General features: G+C 38.4%; 1 long non-coding RNA gene across 2 annotated transcripts; it reads left to right on the top strand.

The window, feature by feature from the left end:
* Window positions 1–899: 899 nt before the first annotated feature.
* Window positions 900–3,481, top strand: LOC143511640 (uncharacterized). Of its 2 annotated transcripts, XR_013130208.1 has the most exons (5): window positions 900–989; window positions 1,077–1,156; window positions 1,253–1,293; window positions 1,403–1,512; window positions 1,659–3,481. It is a non-coding gene; the product is annotated as an uncharacterized LOC143511640 (long non-coding RNA). The 2 variants fall into 2 exon arrangements; XR_013130207.1 differs by lacking the exons at window positions 1,253–1,293; window positions 1,403–1,512.
* The last annotated feature ends 2,686 nt before the right edge of the window (window positions 3,482–6,167 follow it).

Raw genomic sequence — 6,167 nt, forward strand, 5'->3', positions numbered from 1 at the left:
TAGCCTAATGTTTTTTTCTTTCGGAAAATGTTTAAAGTGGGAAAGTCCACTAAAAGTCGAGTATATTCCTCTTAGACAGTGGCATATACCACAGGACACCGGAAAGTGCCAGTGGCACGTGAAACATCATTTCCTTTTATGCCAGTGGCATAAAAACGTCACATGCCAGTCCACAAAATACTGCTACCCTGAAGCCACCCCGAAGCGAGAGTAGGGTTATAGTTAGCGACAGAATAAAACAGAAAAGTTTAGCTAAATTATTTGATTATGTTTATTAATGTGATTAAACATTTTCTTGAAGGCCCTTGGAATAAATAATCATATGTTCTTATAAATGCCAATATAATATGCCAACTCGAAGACCATGTCATAACTTCTTTGTATTATCAGGTTGATGCTACTTTTAGGATGGAGGAATTTATACAAAGTAACCTGTAAACGTATAGTAAACATAACACAAAGGGTGTTGATAAGGGAGTAGAACAAGAGAATTTCTGTATTGTGACTGTGAAATCAAATCCTTAATCTTCAAGAAACTGCTTTAAACAGTTTGTGATAATCTGTTGTCTTATTGATGTGTAAAATTATTAAAATAATGAATTATTTTTGATCATATATTTTACCATGTTTTTTACTATGTACTTCACCATGTTGCACTTTGAGGTTTGTTTCAAATGTAAAGTGCATTACAAATAAAATGTATTATTATTATTAAAATATTATTCTCAGCTTATATCACTTGTTCACTTACTATGCAGTATGTCTTATTTTGTATATTTACCATTCAGTTGCATATTGTGTTAAAGGATTCCAAGCCTGTGATTTTGACCCACTGTCAGTGCTCTTGTGTTGCTGGAACAGTTTTATGCAACCATGCTGTTGCTTTACTGTACCAGACAGCACATTATTCCCAGCTGGGAATACATGTAGTTCCTCCTGTCCGTAGCTGTACAGAGAAGGAGCAGGCTTGGCACAAACCTCGAACAATGGTATGCCTGTTTGAAAACTTTATGAATAGTGAAGATTTAAGTAATATTCCCTTATGTACATGTTTTTGTTTATTTTTATATTGCCAGGCAATAAAACCAGGCCCTGTGAAAAGTATGGCAACTGTTTCAGCAAAGCTTGAAGAGAGGAAAGTGGCTGAGGGAGTGAGGTAAGATATAAAACATATATCATTTTAATTCTGACTTTGAATTTCAGTAAAATACAACAAATGTAAAAAAAATATACACTATATTGTGCTTGGTAGTGTTACGAATTGACCTGGCGGAGAGGAATCCAAATGCGGAAGTAGGTCGCTTTTATTTACATAATTCACATACACAGAGAATGACTAGTAAATTGCTAGCATAACGCTTAGCAGTGGTAACGTTCTCTTGGGGTGGTCGTGACGGTCCAGGGTCATAACGGGCGAGCAGAATCCAGGAGGTACAGGAGGGCAGGAGATGAGGTCTATGGAGCGAGCAAGGGTCAGAACACGGGAGATCAAACAGGAGAGAGAAACGCTCGGTATGTGGCATGAGTCAACGTGCTGGGGAAGGTGTATAAGTGTGACTGAAAGGGGGCGTGGTAATGAGAGGCAGGTGAGGCTGGTTAGGGAAGATCAGGTGGCATTCCTTACAAGTAGAATTTGTTTTGTTTTGTGTTTTGCGCAGGAGCACAGTCTTCAAAGCTGTGACTGGGGATCTGCCTGATGTTTCAGTGCTTCGAGTGGCAGAGGCATATGCTGGTTTCAAGAAGGGTGTTGCACTGATGATTACAACAATGTACATGTCCCCCGGTATTCCATTGGTTGACTCAGCCCATGGTGAAGTTCAAGTAGGTAGTGTGCTTTCTTATCAGCAGCCAGCAAAGAAATCCCCGCACATCACACGACATAAGGATGCTCCACCTCCACCACCCAGTGAGCAGGAGATGTTACACCTGATTTCATTGGCAGTAACACCTGAGATCGCTAACCAGATTGAGAAGGCAACAAGGTCACAGAGTTCATATCGAGAGTGGCATGAACTACGGAAGCCACGCGTGACAGCTTCACGCTTCAAGATTTGCCATGTCAGGGGGTGGAGTTCAGCAGAAAATCTGGCTGAAAGAATTTTGAAGGGCACTCACCAGACAGCTGGCATGAGACGGGGGCTGGCAATGGAGGCTGTTGCTGTGGAAGAGTACTGTGGCTTGAGAAATGTCAACTTCTCACCTTGTGGTTTTCTTGTACACCCAGATGCTCATTGGTTGGGGGCCTCTCCTGATGGTCTCATTTAAGATCCCAGAGAGTACCCACCTTATGGCCTTGTAGAGATTAAATGCCCAAATATCAGGAGTTATTTTGACTGCACTTCCTTGGTGCTATGAATGGCACCCTTGCTCTGAGGCACCAGCATGTCTATTACTGGCAAATTCAGGGACAGCTGTTGATCTCAGGGTTGAAATGGTGTGACTTTGTGGTTTATACACATGATGACATATTCAATTGAGCGAATTCACATTGATGGCCAAGTGAGAAAGACAATAAGAGAAAAGTCAGATTTGTTTTTTAGATTTATCTGCATAAGTGTCTTTCTTAAAAGATGTGTTGATATAATGGCTCATTTGTAGATACACCACATAAGCCCAGAGTTGAGGACTTCCCAGTAAGGTATGTGGGTGACAGTGTGTCTATGTTAATTATAAGAGTGAAATACAATTTCTTTTAATGCAGTTTGTGTTGTGTGTCCTGGGATCAGTCTATCCCCTCCCCCTCGCCCCCCTCACCTCCTCTTACACACACAACCTGTATGACTCTCACTCCACAGTCTAACCCTAACCCTCTACCTAACTACCAAAACAGGCCAGTTTTGATTATTTATTTATTTATTGACGACGCTCGTGCGCCCTCAAATAGATTGCGCCCTGGGCAGTCGCACACATTGCCCATAGCTAAAACCGGCCCTGCTGGTGATGGTATTTAAATGTCTTCATGGTCTTGCTCCTCTTTACCTCAATGAAATTATGGTTAGATTCAGGTCTTCAAACAGTAACTACTGTTTGATTCCATCTACTGGTGATTCCTAAAAGCAGATTAAAGATTGGCGAGGGTTCTTTTAGCCACTATGGCCCAAAGCTCTGGAACTCTCTTCCTGAAGAGCTCAGAGGCATTTCATCCCTGTACAGGTTTGAGAAGAGTCTCAAAACCTTCCTGTTTAGATCTGCTTTTAGTTAAGTAAATCATTTTATAACATTATCACATTATTTTACATTCTATGTCAGTTCTAATTATTTGAATATTTACTTTAATTTACTTTATTACATTTTTTTGTCTATAATTTTAGTAATTTGTCATTTTATTACATTATTTTATTATGTTTGTTTCCTTTTTAGCTTTAATTTCTTTTAATGTTTTTTACGATCTTTGCTTCATTTTAATGTTTTTTTTATTTATTCTGTAAAGCACTTTGAGTTGCATGTACGTATGAAAGGTGCTATATAAAGATTATTGTAGTGGCAAAATTTCGGTCATGGGGTTCATTAATTAACCACTTCGTGCGTGCAGCCTAAGAGTTTCTGACTCGTCTCCATGTCCAATGTTTAACCGCTATTCGTATTACTTCAGTGTACTCACGGACCAGTTGAGCTTCATTTTGGTTTCGTTTATTCTTGTCGACGTGGTAACACAAAAGTATCTTGGTACAAAAATAAACACAAAGGGAAAATATATCGCTTAATCAAGCACCATTTGTCTTCCTTTAAGGCACTGGGCACATAGACACGGGCACGGTCAAAAAGCTATACGCCTTCATTGCTGCACGAACTTCACCTTCTACCAAAACTCCACCCCCCACGTCTTTTTAATCATACTTATCCCACCAGACCCTGCTAACCAATCAAAACTCAGCATCAACATTATGCTTCTAAACAAGCATATTTAAATTACAACTAGTCAAAAAAAACAATGCTAAACATTATTCTGGAATATACATTCAACAAATACTCATCAAAATCACTTTCAATAATTTGGCTCTAACAATTATTATTATTATTATTGTTATTATTATTATTATTATTATTATTATTATTATTATTATTATTAATCTCCCTCTGTTTTTTAAATGTCGAATGGGCCAAATTCATATGAGTGCTTTGATGCAATCCATAAAATTGTATTAGATGTACAGAGCTCTGATGTTTTCCCATTGCATTGACTTTAGGTTTCACTTCAACTGGGCCTGTACTCATTAAAACACTGAGTTTTATCCCCATCTGGTGGTCACAAAGCATCGATGCACTACAAAATGGCAATAACTTTTTTACCCCCAAAAAGTTTCGGCTCTTGCGTAATGACTTGTTGTTTTGTGAAGAAAACCAGTATGTACAGAACAATTTTATAGTCCCATTTAAAAACATCTACGGCAGTAAATGAAGGATAATATCAGCTTTATCCTTAACCCAGTTTTCGAGTAAGGCTCTGCTTGTCAAAGAGAGTATATAATAAAACTGAAATTGACGTGTCCATTGGGAAAGGGGTAGAATATTTTCCCAAGAAATGCTGTCCCTAGTAGCTAGGTCTTGTGTACCGTCAAAGACAGCTGGACACATACAAACTCCTGTCCACACAACAGAGAACTCCAGCTGTGGACACAACAGAAGCCCGATACAGAGCTCTCCAACCTCAACACGAGTCCTGTCCCAACGTGGGATGTACTGGGCAACTCACAGCACCATGGTTCTGGGCTATCTGCAACACAACGCAATGCTTTGTTAGACCCCATAGCACAGCCATCTGCGTATCCTAGCATGAAAAGACTTTGATAAGTATCAGACTATATCTCACACAATAATGCATGTTTCGGAGAATACATACATCTGATACTTCTGTTTACCACATTTCTCCCAATAATCCATGGTGTGTTCTTCCAGTAGCATTACCCATTGTGCAAAACTGAAGTCGTACTTAGGAAATGCTTCTATGAACTTTATCTACATTCATTACTGACTGCATTAGATATTGCGTACAAAGATTCAAATTCAAAAGACTGCCCTCAGCTGTCCTTGCATCAGCCCCGGTTCTGGACTGCTTTGCTTGGGGGGGCAGTAAAACATAATGAGGGGGCATGTTGATAGTCATGTTTATGAAGCCAGAAATATATTCAAGGCTTGATTTGTGCATGAATGATGACTATTGATACTGGCTTAAAGTGATGTATTAGGTAAAGAAATAAAAATGCACATTTTCGAACTTAAAACTTAAAACACAATGATTAAAAAATACATGTTGATTATGTAAATGGAGAACAAAGATTATCTAATTGTATTTCATTTCAATACTGCCATTACTAATAGAACAACTCTATTTCTTGAAAGGCTGACCAATGTACCTATACACAGACTGAGAATATTCAAACATGGAAATAGGAATGAGTGAGAATATTTATATTACTGGGAAATTAAAATATAAAGAAAACAAAAGAATACAAATTCTGTTATAAAAGGGAGTATTCGTCACATTTCTATTTTGAAAAAGAAAAAAATATGAAAGTACATAAAATAAGAAATCTATCTACTGCACTTTAATGGTAAAAAATCTGGTAAAGTATTGAAGTTTTTATTGATGTTATGAAACGTACTGGTACAATGCGGTATTTATGCACAGTATAACAATACTGGCTGTGATGGCGAGGAACTTTAAACCATGAGCCGCGACGGCTTGCACGGGGGAAAGAGCAGCCTCGCGCGCTGTCGTGCACCTCTCGAATTTTGTAACTTCGCGCGCGCCGCGCCTCAGCGCAATGAACAATGTCATGTTTGCCGGGTTCATACCTATACAAGGTGGAATTAAAGCACTTGTACCTCACTTTAAAGGTCCAGTTCAATATTTCTCAGCACGTTAAACTTAATTAAGTTAAATATTTATACATATACTCAAAATAATTCGCTTTTTTAATCACACTTTCAAAACGCCCAATCTTAACGTCTTCACGTTCTCTCATGTTTCGTCCTGGAATTACAAGAGGCTCGTATTTGTTAACCTAAGACAAGAGAACTGTTCATTCAGACAGATATTTGTTGTGAAACGAAGTAGTTACAATTTCAACATTTTCAAGTACTTTAGCCTAAATTCCAGCACTTTTCAAATCTGAAAAAGCAACATTAAAATTCGTCAGGTAAATGTTCATTCCCCTGTTTTTTAT

Source organism: Brachyhypopomus gauderio, chromosome 4 (genome assembly GCF_052324685.1).
Source record: "Brachyhypopomus gauderio isolate BG-103 chromosome 4, BGAUD_0.2, whole genome shotgun sequence".
NCBI classification, from domain to species: Eukaryota; Metazoa; Chordata; class Actinopteri; order Gymnotiformes; family Hypopomidae; genus Brachyhypopomus; species Brachyhypopomus gauderio.